The sequence below is a fragment of the Dipodomys spectabilis genome, unplaced genomic scaffold (assembly GCF_019054845.1).
Source record: "Dipodomys spectabilis isolate Male_0828 unplaced genomic scaffold, ASM1905484v1 ptg000042l, whole genome shotgun sequence".
In the NCBI taxonomy this organism is placed as follows: domain Eukaryota; kingdom Metazoa; phylum Chordata; class Mammalia; order Rodentia; family Heteromyidae; genus Dipodomys; species Dipodomys spectabilis.
The window spans coordinates 2,641,775-2,663,847 of NW_024870719.1; positions in this window are offsets into that span (position 1 = coordinate 2,641,775).

Genomic DNA, 22,073 nt, shown 5'->3' on the forward strand with positions numbered 1-22,073 from the left:
CAACAGCATTGTAACTCATGTCAGAATGAAACTGACCCTAAGCATTTTCTCCCTAAAGTACATCACAGGCCTTTTGCACCAAGGAGCATTAGGCAAAATTTTAGCACCTGGATTGGGTGGATTTTCTTTTTTTTTTTTTTTTGTCGGTCCTGGGGCTTGAACTCTGGGCGTGGGCGCTGTCCCTCAGCTCTTCAGCTCAAGGCGAACGCTCTACCACTTGAGCTACAGCACCACTTCCAGTTTTCTGGTGGTTTATTGGAGATAGGAGTCTCACGGTCTCTCCTGCCAGGGCTGGCTTTGAACCGCGATCCTCAGATCTCAGCCTCCTGAGTAGCTAGGATTACAGGTGTGAGCCACCAGCGCCCGGCTAGGTGGATTTTCTTTTCTTTTCCTTCCTTTCTTCCTTCCTTCCTTCCTTCCCTCCCTCTCCCTCTCCTTTTCCCTCTCCTCCCTTTTATCCCTCCCCCCCTCCCCTGTTCTCTTTCTTTCTTTTTTCCTTCTTGTGGGTCATGAGGTTTGAACTCTGGGCCTGGGGGCTGTCCCTGAGCTCTTTTGCTCAAGGCTAGCACTCTACCACTTTGACCCACAGAACAACTACTGGTTTTCTGGTGGTTAATTGGAGATAAGAGTCTCGTGGACTTTCCTGCCTAGACTGGCTTCAAACCTTTGAACCACAATCCTCACATCTCAGCCTCCTGAGGATTATAGGATTATAGGCATGAGCCACTGTGTCTGGCTTGGGTGGAATTTTGAACAGCAAAATCCCATGGCAGGAAATGAACTACAGAAAGGCTACTCATCTATAATGTGAGGGAGACCTGAATGAGGGCAGCCTCTGTCTTGTTTAACTTTAGCAAGGGATGTACAGGATGTGACCCTTAAACTTTTTTTAGAACTCTGTGCAGGTCAATGAATGACCACAAAAGGCAGCAGATACCAGACATTTTAGAAACTAGATGAATTCATGCATGTAGAATCGGTAGTGTGGATCAACTCTGATTTTCACTTAACCAACATATGCATTTTAACAGTTACATAGTAGCCAAGACATGAATGTACCATGATTTATACTTAACTATATAAATAAATCTTGATTAGTTTTCAAATTTTCCACTCTTATTGTTGTATTAGAATATAGGTCTTGGAGAGGCAGGGCTGGGAAGGTGTCTCCATGGTAGAGTGGTTGCCTTGCATACATGAGGCCCTGGGTTCCATTCCTCAGCACCACATAAGCAGAAAAAGCCAGAAGTGGCACTGTGGATCAAGTGGTAGAGTGCTAGCCTTGAGCTGAAGAGCTGAGGGACAGCACCCAGGCCCAGAGTTCAGGCCCCACAACTGACCAAAAAAAAAAAAGAAAAAAATGAATATAGGTCTTTGTTCATATCTACTATTTACTTGAATTTATTCCTAAAAGGAATTGTGGCTGGGGGTGCAGTTCAATCACAGAGCATGTGTTTAGTATGCTCAAGGCTCTAGCTTCCATCACCAGGATCCCCTCAAGCCACCTAACGTGATTCTAGTCTTTAAAAACAGACTTATCACTGGGCTCTGGGAGCTCATGCTACTAATCCTAGCTACTCAAGAGGCTGAAACCTGGAGGATTTCTGCCGGGGCAGAAAAGTCTGGGAGATTCTATCTCTAAAATAACCAACAGGACTGAGGTCAGCCCACATATATGGAACCAGGAAGGGATAAAAAAATCCAGGCTCAGTGGTAGAGCGCTTGCCTTTTACACCTCAGGCCCTGGGTTCGATTCCTCAGCACTACCACATAAGCAAAAAGAAAAAAGCCTAGCCTTGAGCGCTAGCCTTGAGCCAAGAGCTGAGGGACAGCGCCCAGGCCCAGAGTTCAGGCCCCATGACCAGACCCAAAAACAAACAAACAAAAAAATCCAGGCTAGAGGCCTGGTAGGATGCCAGCTGAGCAAACCAATCAAGCAAGGGTGAGGTACTGAGTTCAAGCTCTAGTACCTCCAAAAAGGAAAAAAGTATTAACGTCTTTTGCATAATTTCTCTGTAGTCTGTATCTTTAGATGCATGTGTGTTAGAGTTATCACAGCAGGCATAAGTGTCCAGCACCTACACATTCCAAAGGTTTTCAGAGCTGACCTTTGACCAACTCCTGGGAGATAACTCCTAAGCTCTTGGACTAGCCTGTGTGATAAGAGTTTCTTTGTATAAGAGCCCTAGGCTGAGCCAGAGAGTATATGTTAACCTGGTGGTTATGGTGAACACCTGTTCTTGTTTACCTGGGTCATACTGTGTCAGTTGCACATCAATGGGGCTGGAGACTGAGCAGCTAGGGTGAGTCATCCTAAGAACTCTGTATCTATGTGATCCATTCTCTCCTCCCCAATAAAAATCCTGGCCATTGAGATTCATGGGTATCTTTGGCTAACAATACTGGGCACATACTAGGAATCACTATCATGGGGAGCATTGAGTACTGTCTGTGTGATCTGTTGGGAGGGACAGCCCAGAGTTTATGCTTGGTGGCTTCTGGACTCTGCCCTGAATAACTTGTCCCATGGATGATTTTAGTCTCTATGGTTTACCATAACTATGAATGGAACAGTTTTGAGTTCTCTGAGTCCAACTAGTGAATGATTGAAGCTGAGGGTGGTTTGGGACCCCGTCTTCCCAATACAGTCCACTATATACTTACACATTCATACATACATGTAGGATTTTATGAAGCAAGACATGTATGTGGCATGTTTTAATGGAGATTTTTAAGAGCTTTTTTCAAGGCTAATTGGCTAGTCTGTACTGGATTTTTTTTTCACTACATTCTATTTTTAGGAGCCAATCCTTATCAGATGCAATCTCACTATTGAACATCTTTTTAAGTGCTTACTGGTCATTTGGATTTCTTCCTCTGAATTGTCTATTCAGGTTCTTTTTCTTCACTGAGCTGTTCTTGAATTTAGGAAACAGTAAGCCATTCACATATACACAAAGGCAATTACACTTTCATTTCCCTGTTGGTGCATGGAGCTTAGTGCTTTCTATATGGTTAGTAGTTTGCTTTGTTTAAATAATCCCTAAAATCACTCACCCTTAGGAATAGCAGCTTTCTCTAATATCTCCTTTTCTTATGCCTTTATTTTTAAGTCATGTAATGCCCTTCTGGCCTTTTGCCCTAGGTAAGACTTTAACTTACTGAATTTAGTTGCTTTTCCTCTCTTAATGTATTCATCTTGCTTTGTATTAACACTTTTAAAATCAGACTTTAGCATCTCACACTTGATGGCTTTGTGTGTGTGTGTGGCGGGGGCACAGGCAAATGTGTGGACCAGTAGTGGGGCTTGCATGGTGAGAGTCTTACACTCTTAGCTTTTTCATTCAAGGGTGGCATTCTACACTTGAGCCACAGCTCCACTTCTGTCTTTTTGCTGAATAATTGTATATAAGAATCTCATGGGAAGGTGGCTCAGTGGTAGAGCGCTTGTCTTGCATGCATGAGGCCCTGGGTTTGATTCCTCAGCACCACATAAGCAGAAAAAAAAAGCTGGAAGTGGCACTGTGGCTCAAGTGGTAGAGTCCCTCTCTGGGGCAGAGATCTGAACTTAAGACAAACCATATGGAGATATGTATATATATGTGTGTGTTTGTGTGTGTGTATGTGTAGAGTAGAGAGGTCTAGGAAAATGTGATCAGGCAATGAGCAATGGGCATTCCTAACATTTCCTCTCAGCATATTTTTGTGTTATACACACACACACACACACACACACACACACATACACCCCTTGAGTTTGAACTCAGAACCTCAGAATTTCATGGGCTTTTCTGCTCTGACTAGCTTCAAATTATAATGCTCCGATCTCAGCCTCCTGAGAAGCTAGGATTACAAGTATGAGCCACCAAAGTCTGCCTATCTCTAGCTTTGAAAATAAGGATTTCTTAAGCTGGAAGTGGCTCAAGTGGTAGAGCGCTAGCCTTGAGCTGAAGAGCTGAGGGACAGCGCCCAGGCCCCACGACGGGACCCAAAAAATAAAAAATAAAAAAAGTAAGGATTTCTCTTTCTCTTAAGTTTAGCAAGGGTACTCTCAAGCAGGTCTTATAACCTGCTTCAGGAAAGAAAGGGAAGGCCAGCTTTTTCCTGTCTCTGATGTTTCTCAGCCCTTCAGTTTTTGTTTTGGTGGTACTAGGGGTTTGAACTCAAGACTTCTGCCTCTGTCTCTCTGTTTTTCTCGTTTTCTTTTCCTTCTTTGCCTTTTCTTCAGTACCAATCCTGGGGCTTGAAGATAGGGCCTAGGTGCTGTCCCTGACCTGCTTTTTCTCAAGGGTAGCTCTCTACCACTTGAGCCACTGCTCTACAGGCTTTTTGGTAGTTTATTGGAGATAAGAGTCTCATGGACTCTCCTGCTTGGGCTTTTTTTGAATTTTGAAGCTCTCTTCTTAGCTTCCTCAGTAGTTAGGATTACAGGCGTGAGCCACAGCACCCATCACATTATTTTTCAAGGAACATGATTGTGACACTTTTCCTATGCTGCTTCTCTGTGTCCTCATCAGGAGAAAGTGGGCTTCTCCTATGGTTAAGAAGAGAGCTGGAGCAACTTCCGTGCTGGGATCGGCTGTCTTTGGGCTGGGGTCTGCTGTCACTGTGTTTGATCATTTGCATGTCCTCGTGATCACCCTGACTGCCTTAGAAATGTCAGAGGCAGCGGTGGGTGAATTAGAATAGTGAAGCCCTGTTTCCTGCCCTCCTCTGGGGAGAGACACTTTAAATGTGCCTGAATTGTGTTTTTTTGGCAGATTGTTACAGTAAAATATTGACTCTCTGATCTGTAGCCAGGCTTGTCCCAGAGATTGTCTGCGTTTCTAAGAGCTAATAATGAGAATTGATCAGCAGTGGGGGTGGGGAAGGGAAGTGGAGAAAAGAAGAAAAGTCCCTGAGCACTATTCAGAGAATACTGAAATTTGAAGCTGTTTAGCAATTTATCTCTATTATTTTGTCTCATTTTTTTTTTCCCTCATCAGCAAGGAAACAAGTTTTTAATGGACATTGTGTAATTGAATTAAGGGAAAGGAAAGCAAGAAGCAGATAGAAATGCTGTGATTCTTTCTTTGAATTTTCTATTCTTCAATTCCCATCACCACGGCACCCATACAGATGAGCCCCTCCCCCCTCATGGGAATGACATCATTTCCAGTGTAGTGGAATTTCATTGTTGTAACAGGAAGCCTGGAAAGAGTGACAATTGGGCCCCAATTTGTCTCCTGGGTAAAGGAAGAATAAGTGTCAACCACTTTAATTATTAATTATTATTTCCCATCCTAAACCACGTGATCAAGTGAAACCCATACATAAGAAGAGGACAGGCATGTGGAGAGCTGGTGCTCTAATACTTGGGCCATGCCTCTAGCCCAGCATTTTTCTGGCTCATTGGAGATAGATTGTCCCAGACTTTTCTTTTCTTTTTTTTTTTTTTTGGGGGGGTCCGGTCATGGGGCCTGAACTCTGGGCCTGGGCGCTGTCCCTCAGCTCTTCAGCTCAAGGATAGAGTTCTAACACATGAGTCACAGCGCCACTTCCGGCTTTTTTCTTTTTGCTTATGTGGTGCTGAGGAATCGAACCCAGGGCCTCATGCATGCAAGGCAAGCGCTCTACCACTGAGCCACCTTCCCAGCCCCTGTCCCAGACTTTTCTGCCCATTTTTCTGCCTGGGCTGCTTTTGAACTAAGATCTTCTAGGTTTCAACCTCCTCAGTAGCTAGGATTATAGTCATGCATCTATGATCATAATTGTCTCAATTGTCTTTTGGCATCATGTATGGTTTGTGTGTGTATAATTTATATTAAGATATATCTCTCTGTATATCTATATAGATATATAAAATCTTAAGAAATACAAAATGTACCAATCATAGTTAGCAGTTAGTCATAGTTAGCAGGACCCCTTCTACTCTAAGGTTATAAGGGAATGTGTCTATCTTTTAATCTTTTTTCTTTGCTGAATTCCCTTCTTTCTTTCTACATTTTCCTCCTTTCTTCTCTCATTTCCTCCCTTCCATTGGTTTGGAAAATTCCTAGTGTATCTTCCTTCTTTCTTTCCTTGCTTCTTTCCTTCTTTCCTTCCTTCCTTCCTTCCTTCCTTCCTTTTTTCTTTCCTTCCTTCCCTCCCTCTCTCCCTCCCTCCTTCCTTCTTTCTCTTCTTTCTTTCTTTCCTTCCTTCCTTCCTTCCTATCAAGAGTAAATCCCTGGGTTTGAGCCCTAGTACTAAAAAAGAGAAAACAAAACATAAACGTTAACTTGTTTTCTGAACAAATAAATAGTAAATAGTCTACTCTTTCTCTATAGAGGGGAGAGCAGAACTATTCTGTAAGATTTTTTTAATGAGCTTTCATTTCTAAGAGCTTAGTCCCTTGAGAAACTTTAGAGTTTGTGGGAAAAGGAGGAGGATTTCACATAGGGATGGAATGTACTGGAAAAATGGTGTGTTAACGTAGGGTATCTTCAGCCTTTGCCTCTCTCCATTTTTATCCCCCATTTCCCATGCCCTGCCCTCACACAGGAAAAGTATCTAGATGGATAAAGGAAGAGGTAGACACGAGTGTGTATCCTAGAGAATCAGTATCTAGTACTTTTTCTTTTCTTTCTTTTTAGAAGTACTAAGATTTGAACTGTTTGCCTTATGCCTTCTCAAGGTGGTGTTCTGCTGCTGAGCCATACCTTCAGCCCTGTTTTTTTTGTCAGTCGTGGGACTTGAACTCTTGGCCTGGGCGCTGTCCCTCAGCTCTTCAGCTCAAGGCAAGCGGTCTACTACTTGAGCCACAGCGCCACTTGTGGTTTTCTATTGGTTTATTGGAGATAAGAGTTTCATGGACTCTTCTGTCTGGGCTGGCTTTGAACCACTATCCTCAGATCTCAGCCTCCTGAGTTGCTAGGATTACAGGCGTGAGCCACCAGCACCAGGCATTCACCAGCACCAAATTTTAGGATAGAATCTGGCTTCTCGCCTACCTGAGTTGTCATCCCCTTACTTTGTTCTTCCTGTCATTGCTGGCATCACAGGCCCACACCACCATGTCCAGCTTTCCTTTTACAATGATGGAGGCTTGTGAACTTTTCTGCCCAGGCTGGCCTGGCACCCCAATCTCAGCCTCCCAGGTAGCTAGGCAATAGGTGTGTGCCATTGTACCAAGCGATGGATTGAGAATGGGATCTTGGGAATTTTTCTGCTATGACTGGCCTTGAACCTTGATCCTTTTGTTTTCAGTTTCCCACAAAGCTGAGAGTACAGGCTTGCACCACTGGTGCCTGACTTAGTCCTGGCTTCTTGGCAACTCCTGGGGTAGGATCTCTTGCCCCTAGGTATTATGAGGCTTAGTGTCCAACAAGATTCCCAAGTCCTAAGAAAAGAAGAACAGTGCATTTGGACTAGAAGATGCAGCGTACTGTGTGTACAGAGACGGTGATTGCTAGAACCAGCCACTCTCATATGCAACAAATAAATTTAACTCAGAAGACGTGGAATCCCATGGGCTGGGAAGGTGGCTCAGTGGTAGAGCACTTGCCTTGCATGCCTGAGGCCCTGGGTTCGATTCCTCAGCACCACATAAGCAAAAAGAAAAAAGCCGGAAGTGGCGCTCTGTGGCTCAAGTGGTAGAGCACTAGCCTTGAGCTGAAGAGCTGAGGGACAGCGCCCCAGGCCCAGAGTTCAGGCCCCATGACTGGACCCCCCCCCCAAAAAAAAAAAAAAAAAGAAGAGGTGGAATCCCAGCATTTAAGAGGCTGAGGCAGGAAGATCAGGAGTTCCAGTGGCCTCTAACCTGGGCTGATGTCCTTGAATGCTACTGGGCCACTGTATTGTGTGGGTTTTTTTTTTTTTTTTGGTGGGGGGGTGAGGGAGTCATGCGCTCAGGTCTTCATTTCCTGCATTCATTTATTGCTTTGTGAAAGGATTCTTCCCTTGTTTAGTTTGTTTACTTCTTGAGTGTGTGTATGCGTGCATGCCAGTTCTGAGGCTTGCTCTCAGGGCCTTGTGTTCTTGCCTACCTTTTTTCCCTCAAGAGCTGGAGCTCTACCACTCGAGCCACACCTCCACTTTTGGCTTTTTGCTACTTATTTGGAGATAAGAGTCTTGTAGACTTTGTTTGCCTAGCTGGTTTCAAACTGGGGTCCTCGGAGCTCAGTCTCCTGGGTAGCTAGGATTAAGGCATGAATCACTGGTGTCTGGCTGCTTTATTTTACCATTTTCCACTGTTCATCAGCTTTCCATCAACATGTTAAATTACCTGAGAAGCTCAACCTTGTGGTTTCAGAGGTTCAGTCCACAGTCACTGGGCTCCATTGTTTTGGAGCTGTGGCCAAGCAGAACATCATGACAGGGCAAATTTGATGGCAGCTGGGAAGCAGAGAGAGGGAGGAGCCAGGGTTTGATTTTCCCTTTAAGGACATCTTCAATGAGCAAGCTTCTTCCACTAGGCCCTACCCCTTAAAGGTTCTACCATCTTCCAATAGCACCACAGGCTCTTGGTCAAGCTTTTGGGTGACATTTAAGATCTAAAAGGTAGCACCCCTTCATTTCCTGTCTCACTCACATTCTCTTCAATGACACAATTTAGAGGCTAGTCTCTTATAAAGTTCAAGTGCCTCTTATAATAACAATTCTTAAGCCAGGCGCTGGTGGCTCAAGACTGTAATCCTACCTACTCAGGAGGCTGAGATCTGAGGATCATGGTTCAAAGCCAGCCCAGGCAGGAAAGTCCATGAGACTCTTATCTCCAATAAACCACCAGAAAACCGGAAGTGGCGCTGTAGCTCAAGTGGTAGAGCGCTAGCCTTGAGCTGAAGAGCTGAGGGACAGTGCCCAGGCCCAGAGTTCAAGCCCCACAACTGACAAAAACAAAACAAAACAAAAATTCCTGCTGGATACCATAGGTGGTTGTGGAGTAAGCAACAGTTGTGTAACAAGTTAGCAAAGGAGAGCAAAAGGATATGTCTCCTGTGGACTCTCTTCATCCCTAAAAATGAAGATAATAACCTGCTCTATGTCTAACCTAAAATTGTCTGATGAAGAAAAATATGACATAGTGCTTGATTTTTGAAGAGAGACTTTTTACCTTAAACAGTAGATAGATTACAAACTAAAGAATCTACAGAGATCATTAAGCATTCATGGGAGTCTCAGAAGTCGGGCTTTATTGGTATGCCATCTTCTCTAAGATTGTGAGGGCAACTTACTGACCCGAAAAACCATGTTTTAAACCATTGTGAGATGCAGCTAATTGACTAATCAGAGGAAGAAAGACCAGATGACTTGTAAAACAAATTCAGATCAGAGTGGATGGAGGTCAATGAGGCGAATGGTGGACGGCACTGAGAGGAGGGTATAATTTATTTACTCTTTGTGTTCTACTTTAGGTAATTTTAATTAAAGGGAGTAAGAAATCAAATCTTGTCTAAGCAGTTTTTTTTTTCTCCCTTCTTCTTCCCAGTATGAAAGGTGTTGACACATCATGTGGTTGAGTTGGGAAGATTAAGACAAGGGAAAGGATTGGAATCTGGTGTGAATTAACATATCACAGGGCTCTTGTGTCTGCAAGAGGTGAGGAAACAAACACACGTGTTAATGTGACTCCAGCTGTAACGGGAGGCTGTCAAGGCATGTGGGTTTGCTTGGCCAAATGCTGTAGAGTCCAAAAAAAAAAAAGTAATTTCATTTGATGGATTTTTATTGTAATTAACACAGGGAATTGCATCAACAGCAGAACTCTATGAGCTTTAGCGTCTCAGGAGAAGAGTTATGAAATGTGTGCACTTATAAAGCAGGATTCATCTTTTGTAGAGGACTTACCATGCTAATAGGTCTTAGAACCCCCCCAGGGATTATGTCCTCATGCTTAGCACTCTGATTTTGCCTTGCAATCTTCAAGTATGGTTTACTTGGAACCTCTTCTCCTAAATGGTCTCTAATCGAACCTGGGAGCTCTGAAGAGCAGATTTCTTTGTTGTTGTTGTTGTTACTTTTTGCTGAGCGTTAAATTCACTAGCAGTAACGTTTTATGAGCACATCTAGTTATTTACATCTGGTAAAGACCACCTCTGACCTTGAACGACTCACAAAAGCCTAATGTTTGAGTATGTTAATATGTGTAGAGGGTTTGGTATCTATTTTAACAATTAAGTGAAATCCTTGAGACTGGTAAACAACAGGAAAACCAACTTCTGATATTCTTTCAATAGTGGCAGGGACAAGTCCTTCTCTGAGGTATCTTGGAAACGGAAGAGAGCTATCCAGGTATGAAAGCGCACCTGCTACCTGCAGGTCTGAGCTCAGCTAACAAGTTGGATACTTTCAAAGCCGTCTGTCCTTTCAAAGCTCTCCTTGGGAAACTAATTAGCAGAATAATAAAAAGGCAAGATCAACTTTTGTCTTCCGTGTTGGGGATATAAAAAAACAGTAGTTCTAATTAGCAATAATTAAAATTTAATTAAGAAGCTCTTTGCAATCTTCCTCTTTCCCTCCCTCCAATGGTGGTGTGCCAGCTCCTGCTCCTGGAGCTGTTTTTCTTCCTGTGGTGCTGAATCACGGCTTAATCACAAAGCCTCAGACCACGGCTTAGCCAACGCTGAGCACTAATCACCGCTCCCTTCCAAGAGTGAAAAATACATCGTCTACGTTTTAATAATATGAGCAATTACTTTCTTCAATTTTATCATCATGAATTATGACTCTTCTTATCAGTTGATTACAGATGCCATTGCTTAAAACAATTTTTTTTTTAAACTTTGCATCTGTTCTCTCTGGTTGTATCCTTGTTGGGGACCCGAGGACAATAGGAGAATTGCAGGAATATTAAATATTTGAACCCAAATTTTATCTTCTAAGCTTTCAAGGACAAAGAAAATTAACTTTAGAATAAAAGGCTACAGATATAAAAAAAAAAACCCTACCATGGTTTGAGTATTATATACACTTACACCTATGTAGATGAGGGTGGAAGAAAGCAAATATAGCATTGGATATAGTACTAATTAGAATTTAGGACATTTCAAGTGACAAGAAACAACTGGCAGAATTGTATGTTTTAATATGGTGATGGTGGTGCCTTTTGTATTCTATGATTTTTTTTTTTTGTCTCAGAAAAAACTCAACCTCTGATATTGTCCTAGTTTTGGACAAGAGAATTACCACATAGTTTACCCAGGGGAGGGTGGGCAACTCCAAGATTTGATAGTTCATTATGAGCAAAAGAAAAAAAAAAAGGAAACAATCAGGAATGAAGAGAAATTAGTTTTTAAAAAAGCTGCTGGACTAAGAAATATAACCCCAGTTCTTTAATTATTAAGAAAAGGGCTCTGAATCTGCTCCATTATCTTAATTATGTTTCGGGAGCAAACATTATTTTAATGTGATAAAAGATGACATGACCCTAAAGGTAAAGCCCGTGCAGATGTTCCATGAGTAAGAAGCCAATAGCCCCACATTCTGGTAATTTCTTCCTTACTAGACATGTTCTCATTAATCTGTGATTAATAGGATTGGAGTATAGTAAATGATGATGATCTATTGTCTGTCTTTGTGGAGCACCATGGAGGGAGTAATTTGTCAGCTCAGCTTTTGTGTGACTATTTAATAGCCAAGAGGGAGAGAGAAAAGACGCTAATCTTCTAATTGGCATCTATAGAGAAGAAGCAGGAGAATACTGTCTGAATGGAAATAGCCTGGTGTAATTCCTATGCCGAAGGCAAACAAATGTGGACTATATGTACCTTTTATGTAAGTGAGCCTTCTATAGGAAATATGTGGGGGTGGGAATAAATAATAAAACAACCTCAAGAGACCATAGGTAAAATTTACTAACTTAGTTTTATTTTTATGCATCATTAGTGACTTGCTAAAAAATTTTGCAAAATAAAAAAAATCTACTTGTGGTTAAAATATAGTTGCCCAGATAGACATATATACACAAACATACCATACACACATCTATTGTATACATATATATCTGTATATGTGTATGTATGTGTGAGTATATGGATGTATGCCACCTCCATCTTGATCACCTCCAACCATAACATAATGCCCTCAGCAATTTTTTTTTTTTGGTGCCAGTACTAAGGTTTGAACTTGACTTCTTGAGTTCTGAGCTTGACTTCTTTATTTAGGGCTGATGCTCTACCATTTGAGCCACAGCTCCACTTTGGAGCTTTTTGCTGGCTAATTTGATACACAAGTCTTATGGACTTTCCTGCTTGAGGTGGCTTTGGACTTTGACACTCACATCTCAGCCTCCTGAGTAGCTAGGGCTATGGGTATGAGCCACTAGTGCCTGGTTACTTCTACCTCTTCAAATGTTAATAATTTGTCTGTATTGGGAGCTTTCTTCTTTTTATTTTATTTTCCAGTGCTGAGGTTTGAAAGAGCTGGAGAGAGGTAAATCCGATTTCAGACAAGATCCATGAGTATACAGGTTATTTATAATTGGAACTTCTGGGAAAAGTGTGAGTGACATTTTGTCTTAAATGCTAAATTTCTGCACCAAATAGAACTCTGCATCAGAGTTATTATTATTATTTACAGCAGGTAAAGTACAACTTCTTTGCTCTCCCATGCTGAGATGCAAATACACTCCCTAGTGACTTATCCTGTGAGTTATTCTGCTCTGTTCAATGATAAAAATCCCATGTAGTGAATCCCTAAGAGACAGAAATCCTGGTTCTTCAGGATGTTGGTTCCTGGTTGAAAACTAACTCTGGTCGATGATGAATTAGAGAAAAGCAGTCTCCATTCACATTTCTTTTTTTTGGGGGGGGGGGTCTGGTCGTGGGGCCTGAACTCTGGGCCTGGGCGCTGTCCCTCAGCTCTTCAGCTCAAGGCTCTACCACTTGAGCCACAGCCCCACTTCTGGCTTTTTTTCTTTTTGCTTATGTGGTGCTGAGGAATCGAACCCAGGGCCTCAGGCATGCAAGGCAAGCACTCTACCACTGAGCCACCTTCCCAGCTCCATTCACATTTCTTTTGCAGTTCAGCTTCTGCACCGTAGGCATTATCATAGATCCTTTCCCAAAGTGAGGCAGAGCACTGTCTCAGATGCTTGCCTCTGCTAGGACACTGGTGGCATAAACCTGTAATCCTAGTTACTTAGGAGGTTGAGATCTGGGGTTCTCTATTTGAAGCCAGGTTAGGCAGGAAAGTATATAAGACTCTTTATCTTCCAGTAAATCAACAAAAAGCAGAAAGTGGAGGTGTGGCTCCAGTGGTAGAGCACCAGCCTTGAGTGAAAACGCCCTGGTTCTGAGTTCAAGCCCCGATACTGGAAAACTCAGATTCCTTTATTTTAAACACATTTTCCTCTACTTATTGATTTTATTTCTTTGTAGTGATAGAGAATCAAACTCAGCTAGATAAGCACTCTATCACTCAGCTGCTCTCCCAGCCTGCTGTCTGTTTTGGTTGATGTGGATTACAGTGTTAAGAAAATACTGTGCATTTTTGTTTGTTTGTTTGTTGGAAGAAGAGATAATGTGCCATCAATTTCCTTCTTGCTTTTCAACATTTCTCCCCACTACTCCGCAGAAATCCTATTACTAGCTGCTCTTAATAGCACTTGCATGCCTCCTTCCAGCTTTTTCTTCCTTTTTGTTTTGAAATAATTATAACTCTTAAAGTTGTGAGAAATAGAAAAGTCTTTTTTTTTTTTTTGGGTCTGGTCGTGGGGCCTGAACTCTGGGCCTGGGCGCTGTCCCTCAGCTCTTCAGCTCAAGGCTAGCGCTCTACCACTTGAGCCACAACACCACTTCCGGCTTTTTTCTTTTTGCTTATGTGGTGCTAAGGAATCGAACCCAGGGCCTCAGGCATGCAAGGCAACCACTCTACCACTGAGCCACCTTTCGAGCCCGAGAAATAGACAAATCTTATGTATCTTTTACCCGGTTTTCCCCAATAATAACTTGTTATACAATATACTAAAATATTTGAGATTTTTTTTTTTTTTTGGGTCCAGTCATGGGGCCTGAACTCTGGGCCTGGGCGCTGTCCCTCAGCTCTTCAGCTCAAGGCTAGTGCTCTACCACTTGAGCCATAGCGCCACTTCCGGCTTTTTTCTTTTTGCTTATGTGGTGCTGAGGAATCGAACCCAGGGCCTCAGGCATGCAAGGCAAGCGCTCTACCACTGAGCCAACTTCCCAGCCCAATATTTGAGATTTTTGTTAGTTCTACATGCAGAGGTGTGTGTGCATGTGTGTGTGTGTGTGTGTGTGTGTGTGTGTGTGTGTGTGTGTGTGTGTGTGTGTGTGTGTGTGTGTATGCTGGTGGTTCTTGGACTTGAACTCAGGGGTTGAGTGCTATCTGAGTTTTTTTTTTTTTTACTCAAGCCTAGGGCTCTGCCATTTGAACTGTAACTTCACTTCTGGCTTTTTTTTTGTATTAAATTGGAGATAGGAGTCTCACAGACTTTCTTGCCTGGGCTGTTTTCAAACCTCAATCCTCAGATCTCAGCCTCCTTAGTAGTTAAGATTATAGGTATGAGCCATGGGTGCCCGGCATGTGAGTAGTTTTTTGTTTAGACTGTCAAGATGCACAATGGTTCCACCACAAGGATTTCCATGGACATACTTTTGTTTTGAAACTGCTATCTAAGTAGAATAATAATATAAATATATAATCTTTGAGCTTGGTCTTAACCTGAATAATTTTCTTGAGACCTTGCATTACTGTTTCCTTTCATTTTCTGAGTTATTCTGTGATTTGTTTAACCATTTACCAATTACATTTGGGCTATTTCCAGTTTTAGGTGATTGTGAATGAAGCTTTCATGACAGGCTTTTGGGTAATGAATAGTGTTTTGAAACCTTGGATTCTCTTTACTTTCACCATCATTGATGATTCTGTTCTTAAAGCAACACCATTATTGGACTGCTTGTATTTTTTAGTTATCTTTGCCGTTTGGCTCTTATGTTACTTGAATTGCATCTGGGTTTTTTCACCATTTAAAAATTATCTTTAGTTGTACAAAGGACTTTCAGTTCAACATGTCAATTTATAAGTACAATGTATCTTGATCATTCTGCCCTCCATTTATCCCAACCCCACTCTACATCTGGTTTGTGTTCATTTTGTGACAGAGTCTCACTCTGTAGTATTAGCTGTCCTGGAACTTGCTATGTAGCCCAGACTGGCCTTGAATTATGCTGGGATTACAGGTGTATACCACTATGCCCAGCCCTTTCCTGTACCAATTGTTCTCCAAGATTCAGATCTTGGTCCTCATAGGATGACTTTCATATACTTTCATACCTCAAATACCACTTTTGTGCCACATGGATCTATATCTATAGATCTAGCTATCTTGATGGTATCTCTGCATATATAATATCCCAAAATACTTGTTTGTCAAAATCCGAACTCTTCTCAAGTGTGATAGTGCACACTTGTAATCCCAGATACTCAGGAGGCAGAGAGAGGAGGTAGTGAGTTGGAGGCCAGCCCAGGCTAAGGTAGCAAGAAACCCTATTGTAAAATCTAAAGAAAAGCAAGGAGTGGGGACTCAGCCAGGGCTCTGGGTTCAATCCTAGTACTGATAAAGAAAAAAGCATTTGGAAGACTTCCCATTTTCCATTCTCCTGGGTTCCTATAATTATCGTCTTCCCCCCACCTGTGCTGGGGAGCTGGAGGTGGGTCCACACCTAGAAACTTGCACATGCTAGGCAAGCATTCTACCACTGAGCTATATCCTCAGCCTATGGTCATATTCTGGTAAGCTCTTTCAACTCATTGTTTATTTAGCTTTTCACATTCAATCACTCATCGAATTCTTTTTTTTTTTTTGGGTCCGGTCGTGGGGCTTGAACTCTGGGCCTGGGCGCTGTCCCTCAGCTCTTCAGCTCAAGGCTAGCACTCTACCACTCAAGCCACAGTGCCACTTCCGGCTTTTTTCTTTTTGCTTATGTGGTGCTGAGGAATCGAACCCAGGGCCTCCGGCTTGCAAGGCAAGCGCTCTACCACTGAGCCACCTTCCCAGCCCTCACTCATCAAATTCTGAGGTCACTTTTTCTCCTCAATGCTGAGGCCTGAACTCAGGGCCTGAGCACGGTGCCTTAACTTTTTTGCCCAAGTCTGGTGCTTTATCACTTGAGCCACAGTTCCACTTCTAGGTTTTGCTGGTTAATTGGATATAAGAGTCTGCTGGCTTCAAACTGTGATCCTCAGATCTCAGCCTTTTGAGTAGCTAGGACAACAGGTATGAGCCACCTGCCTGGATAGTTAAATTGCTTATTTTTTAAGATAAGGTATTATCTCTTGTCCAGATGCACAGCTAGACTGTGACCTGCCTATTTTCACTTTCCACAGATCTGGGATGATTGACAAACTCCGCTGTGTCCAGCTATTGGTTGGAAAGGGTGTGTCTGATTTTGGTACCTTTTGTATTACATGCAGGTTTATCTGATTTGGGGATGGAAAGAGAATCATAGAAATGGTGAGGCAAAGGACAAAGGGTGAACCAGTGCAACAGTGATACTCACAAGACACTATGTTGGAAATGAACTTTGCAGCTTGGGGGAAGGAAATGGGAGGGGAGGGGTAGTGGGAGAAAACGAGAGAAGGGGTAACAATGTTCAATAGTAATTGTACTCATTTCCTTATGTAACTGTGACCCCTCTGTACATCACCTTTACAATAAAAATGACGAATTCCAAATAAAAAAATACCGAACTGTACTTTGATTCAGGAATTTCCATTAAATTTTAAGTTAAAATTCAAAAAAAGAAGAAAAGGAGGGATGTCTTATGACCCTGGTCTTATGACCAACTTTTTTCTTAAGCTGGCCTTGAACTGCTATCCTTCCTATATTAGCTTCCCAGTTGGTTGAGATTGCAGATATGAGCCACCAATGCTTAGCCTGAGGGCACCTTAAAATATTTGTTTTTACCAGTCCTGGGACTTGAAACTCAGGGCCTGGGCACTGTCTCTGAGCTTCTTTTGCTCAAGGCTAGCACTCTATCACTGGAGCCACAGTGCCACTAATACCTTTTTCTGTGTATGTGGTACTGAGAAATCAAACCCAGGGCTTCATGCATGCTAGGCAAGCACTCTACCGCTAAGCCCAAATTCCAGCCCATTTAAAATTTTTTATGTATTGTTACTATAAAGGTAATGTCCAGAGGGATTACAATTACAGAAGTCAGGGAAAGAGTACATATTTGGGGAGGGGGGACAACTCCCTCCCTTGCTTTCTCCCAGATTTTCCTCCCTTCCCTACCCACAAGTTGTATAGTTCCTTTTCAACATAGTGTCTAGTGAGTAGTACTGTCACATTTGTTTACCCTTTGGCCCTCCATTTCTGTGCCCTTCTCTGTTGGCCTTCCAAAGACAGATAAACAAGACAAGAGAAAAAAACAAAAACAATAACAAAACCACACTTGCTTTTATTTTGATAAATTTATTTTATATGACCAGAGGCACATAGGCATTGCTTTTGTGTTTCTCCCCTAAGAGCATCCTCCTTTGGTCTCACTGTGTGTGAGTGCCTAGCTAGAATCCTATATAATTTGTTATGTCCTGGTGTATTTTAGATCCAGCTTCTGCATTTGAGAGAAAATACGCACCATTTGTCTCTCTGAACTTGGCTTACCTCATTTAACATGATTTGTTCTCAGTCCATCCATTTCCCTACAAATGACATATTATTCTTTCTAATGGCTGTGTAAAATTCCATTGTGTACAGGTACCACATTTTTTAGATCTACTCATCTATGGTAGCGCACCTGGGCTGTTTCTATAACTTGGCTATTGTGAATAGTACAGCAAGGAACATGGATGTGTAAGTGTCTTTATAGTATCCTGGCTCGTGATGTTCTGGGTAGATGCCCAGGAGTGATATAGCTGGGTCTTAAGGAAGATCCATGTTAAGTTTTTTTGAGGAATCTCCAAACTGCAGTCCAGAGTGGTTGTACTAGAGTACATCCAACCCCCAGTTCAATGGGGTTCCTTTTCCCACACATCCCTGCCAGCATTTGTTGTTCAAATTCACGATGTTAGATCTAACTGGAATGAGATGGAATCTCAGATGTTTTGATTCACATTTCCTTTATGGCCAGGGATGATGCGTATTTCCCATGTGTTTCTTTGCCATTCCTACTTTGTCTTCTGAGAAGTGTCTCCTTAGCTCCTTTGCCCATTTAGTGATTGGTTTATTAGCTTGGGGAGGGGTTAGTTTCTTGAGCTCCTTGTATGTTTTGGATTTTAGGCCTTTGCCTGATGTATTGCTTGTAAAGATCTTCTCCCAGTCTTTCTAGTTTAGCAACTATGTCCTTTGTGTGCAGAAACTTTTTTTTTTTTGATATAATACTATTTGTCCAGTCTCCTATCTGCTGTGCTCTGGGGACTCTTTCCAAAAACTTTCTGCCTATGTGAGGGCACGTTTTGATGAGTGTTCACATGGGCACACATCTCTTTATATGCTTTGCCCACTTAAGTCAATCAACCATCTCTTGTTCAGAACTCCTTGTCACCAATTTTTCCAGACATCCTATTTTCTCTTAAGTTCTTAGCCAGCTAGTTAACCATTGACTAGAGTCCACAAATTCAGGAACAAATTCAGATAGAAGATAACCCTTTGGGCATTTCTCTAGACCTGCCACTCAGCATTCCAGCTTGGGATGCATGTCCTTTCCCCACTGGCTTTCAGGTACCATCATACCATGTATATAATCCTCTGTGGTTCAGTCACATCCTGCAGAGCCATCTGTAAATGGGCCTGGTCTCGGTGTGTCTGTGTCTGTGTCTCTCTCTCTCTCTGTCTCTCAGTGAATTGATCGGGAGGGACTCCCCATGAGGTCATAGGTGTGGTGAAGGTACTGTAGCAGGAGTGGGGCTCTGAGTGTTTGGGCCACTTTGTCACATGACTTGTGCATGCTGGCATAGTTTATCCAAATCCTGTGCCATATCACTTCCCATTGACTGTGGGAATGCTGCATGCATCCAAATTTCTGGTTTTTTGGGTCAGATAAAACACAATTTATATCGGGCAGCTCAGTTTGCATGGTACCTTGGTGACAGAAAACAGATGAATTTTTTTTTATTTTGGTACTATGGCTCAAAGTCAGAACCTTGCATTTGCCAAGCAAGCACTCTACCACTCTAACCATTCCCCATCCCGTTTTACTTTTGTCATTCTTCAGATAGGGGCTCATGCTTTTTTTTTTGCCTGGCCTCAGAACTCCTACCTATCCCTTGCACATAGTTGGGATGAGAGGTGTGTGCCCTAACACCAGGCCTAACAAGTGGATCTTGAGGAATGGCAGTGGCTTATCATGAACTTCTATTTCGTATTTAGTTTTATTGTTTAAACAAATGGACAGTCTCTGGCAACAGGCATGCAACTTGTTTTAACCAATGCTTTCTTTTTGCTATCTGGTGCATTTTGGTGATGATATGAATCTCCTGGAATAAATGTTACTATAGAGTTGGTGTACAACAATCCCTGAAAATTCATTTCCCACCTGCCACGTACTCTTTACTGAAGTGGCCAGCCTTTTGCAGCCTATTTAAATGAAATATCAAATGCTTTCATGGGAGATGACATAAAATTCTTAACATAAAAATAATAAAAGTCAGTTAAGCCAAGCCAAGCTCTGGTGGCTTATTTTTATAATCCTAGTTACTCAGGAGGCTGAGATCTGCGGATCAAAGGTCAAAGCCAGCCTGGGCAGGGAGTCCATGAGAGTCTTACTTTCAATTAGCCACCAGAAAACTGGAAGTGGAGCTGTGGGTCAAAGGGGTAGACTGATAGCCTTAAGCAAAAAGGCTCAGAGACAATGCCCAGGTACTGAGTTCAAGCCCCATGACTGAGGACAGAGGGACAAAAGTAAAGCCATTAGAAGTGATCTTGTTTCAAAATGAGCTATTTGGTGAAATTGGTATCAGGATGTACACAGTAGTCTCCTTTACGTACAGGACACAGAGTCTCTTCTAAATTCTGTTTTCTAAATCAATAATTATTATCTGGCTTTTAGTGATCTAGGCTTCAAATTATAGGATGATTTCTTCCTCCATCCCCACCATGGTTAGGATGAAGAAGAAAAATATCACATTTAAAATTTTTGTGTGTTGTGCTTGTACTGGGGCTTGAACTTGGGACCTGGACACTGTCCCTTGGGACCTGGACACTGTCTGCTTCTGGCTGGCACTAAACCATTTGAGCCATAGCTCGATTTCTGACCTTTTTTCTTTTCTTTTCCTTTTTCTTTTTTTTTTCTTTTTTCAGTTGTGGGACTTGAACCCTGGGCCTGGGTACTGTCCCTGAGCTCTTCAACTCAAGGCTAGTGCTCTACCACTTGAGCCACAGTGCCACTTCCAGTTTTCTGGTCGTTATTTTGGAGATAAGAGTCTCATGATGCTCAGGCTGGCTTTGAACTGTGATCCTCAGATCTCAGCCTCCTAAGTAGCTAGGATTATAGGTGTGAGCCACCAGCACCCAGCCCATTTCTGACTTTTTGTTGGTTAGTTGGAGGTAAGGGAGCCATGGACTTTTCTTCCTGGGCTGGCTTTGAACCGAAATCCCCAAATCTCAGTTTCCTGAGTGACTAGGATTATAAGCATGAGCCACTGGCACCTGACTCACATTTAAAATTTTTCCAAGAAGAGGATTTTAGAGGAATGTGAAACTGGGAGAATGATTCTTAACTCTATTGTCTAAACTCTAAGCTCTGGATCCTTTCTACTAGAAATTATAGGGATAGCATTTTGATAGTTTGAACAAAATATAACACAGAAGCAATTGCTAAGTGTTAATAGGGAGAACAGAGAAAGTGTAATTGAGTCCACTAGCAAGATTTTGATCCAAAGTGAAACAGTTTTCCTGCCAGTCAGGCAGAAATCTAATGACTCTTGTCTGAGCTGCTATGGGGTGGTAAGCTTGAGAGGTATAGATTATGGACAGTTTTATTGATTTTAATCTTAGAAATCAACAAGGGAAGGCTTTACACTTACTTAACTGGTGCTAAGAATAAAACTTAGTCAATAATAAGTTTTGTTTTCCTGTGACTTGTTAGAATTTCAATGAGAAGATGGGCTATTTTGTAGTTCCTTCGTTTGTGTGTTTTTAAAAAGAGCTCCTTCCCAGTTGAAGGTTTCATATGGAACCATTTTTCATTTCAACTAATGGCTCACAAACAAATATAGACAAGGTCTGGAAATATCAAGGACTTAATGAGAGGTGAACAGAAATGAACCATTTTCGAGGGGGGGGGGAAGGGCGGGGTGCGCTGAGGACGTGAGTCAGTGGTACAGCACTTGCCTGGTATGTGTGAAAATCAGCCAGAAATGAGGCCATTTTCTTTTTTGTTGTGTCAGTCTGTGTCATTGTCTGAAAAGCTCTGTCCAGCCAGGCATGGGAACTGGATCCAGCACGGGCATGTGACAGGTGGAAGGAGACACTTTCCAGCCCAGGCTTCTTTTGGTGTGATGTGAGCAGACCTAGATCCCCAGGAACTGATGCTGAAGGCCTGTATGGTGAATGAGATTTCACGGATCCTTACTAAGTGAAGGATAGGTTGGGGAATCTTTTTTCTGCCAAGGGCCATTTGGTTATTTATTGTAGTGGGCCATACAGAATTATCAATACAGGCTATAGCTAGCCAGTAAGAAGCATGCATAATGTGTATCTGTATAGTCATGTACCGAAATATTTAGTGGCCAGAAATTTCTAACTGTGGTGCCTGGAAACATTTGCTGTTAAGCAAATGGGAGTATTGCTAATTTTAAAGCAGAGGGAATTTATTTTTTTGTGCTGGTACTGGGGCTTGAACTCAGGATTTTCGCTTTTTCATTCAAGGTTGGTGCTCTATTACTTGAGACACACCTCTACCTCTGGCCTTTTTTATGTTGTTGCAGGAAACTCTGAGTTTCCTGACTGGCTCTGAACTCTTGAGAGTTTCTTAGAGTCTCAGCCTCCTGAGTAGCTAGATTATAAGCATGAGCCATTGATACCTGGCTGGAAGTGAACTTTTGAGAGGTTAGGTAACATGCCACAGGAACAGGTTACCCAAGAGAGAAATATTTGAAGATCTGATGAGATAATTTTTGAGAAATTACTTTGAAAATTGTCAAATGCCATGGAC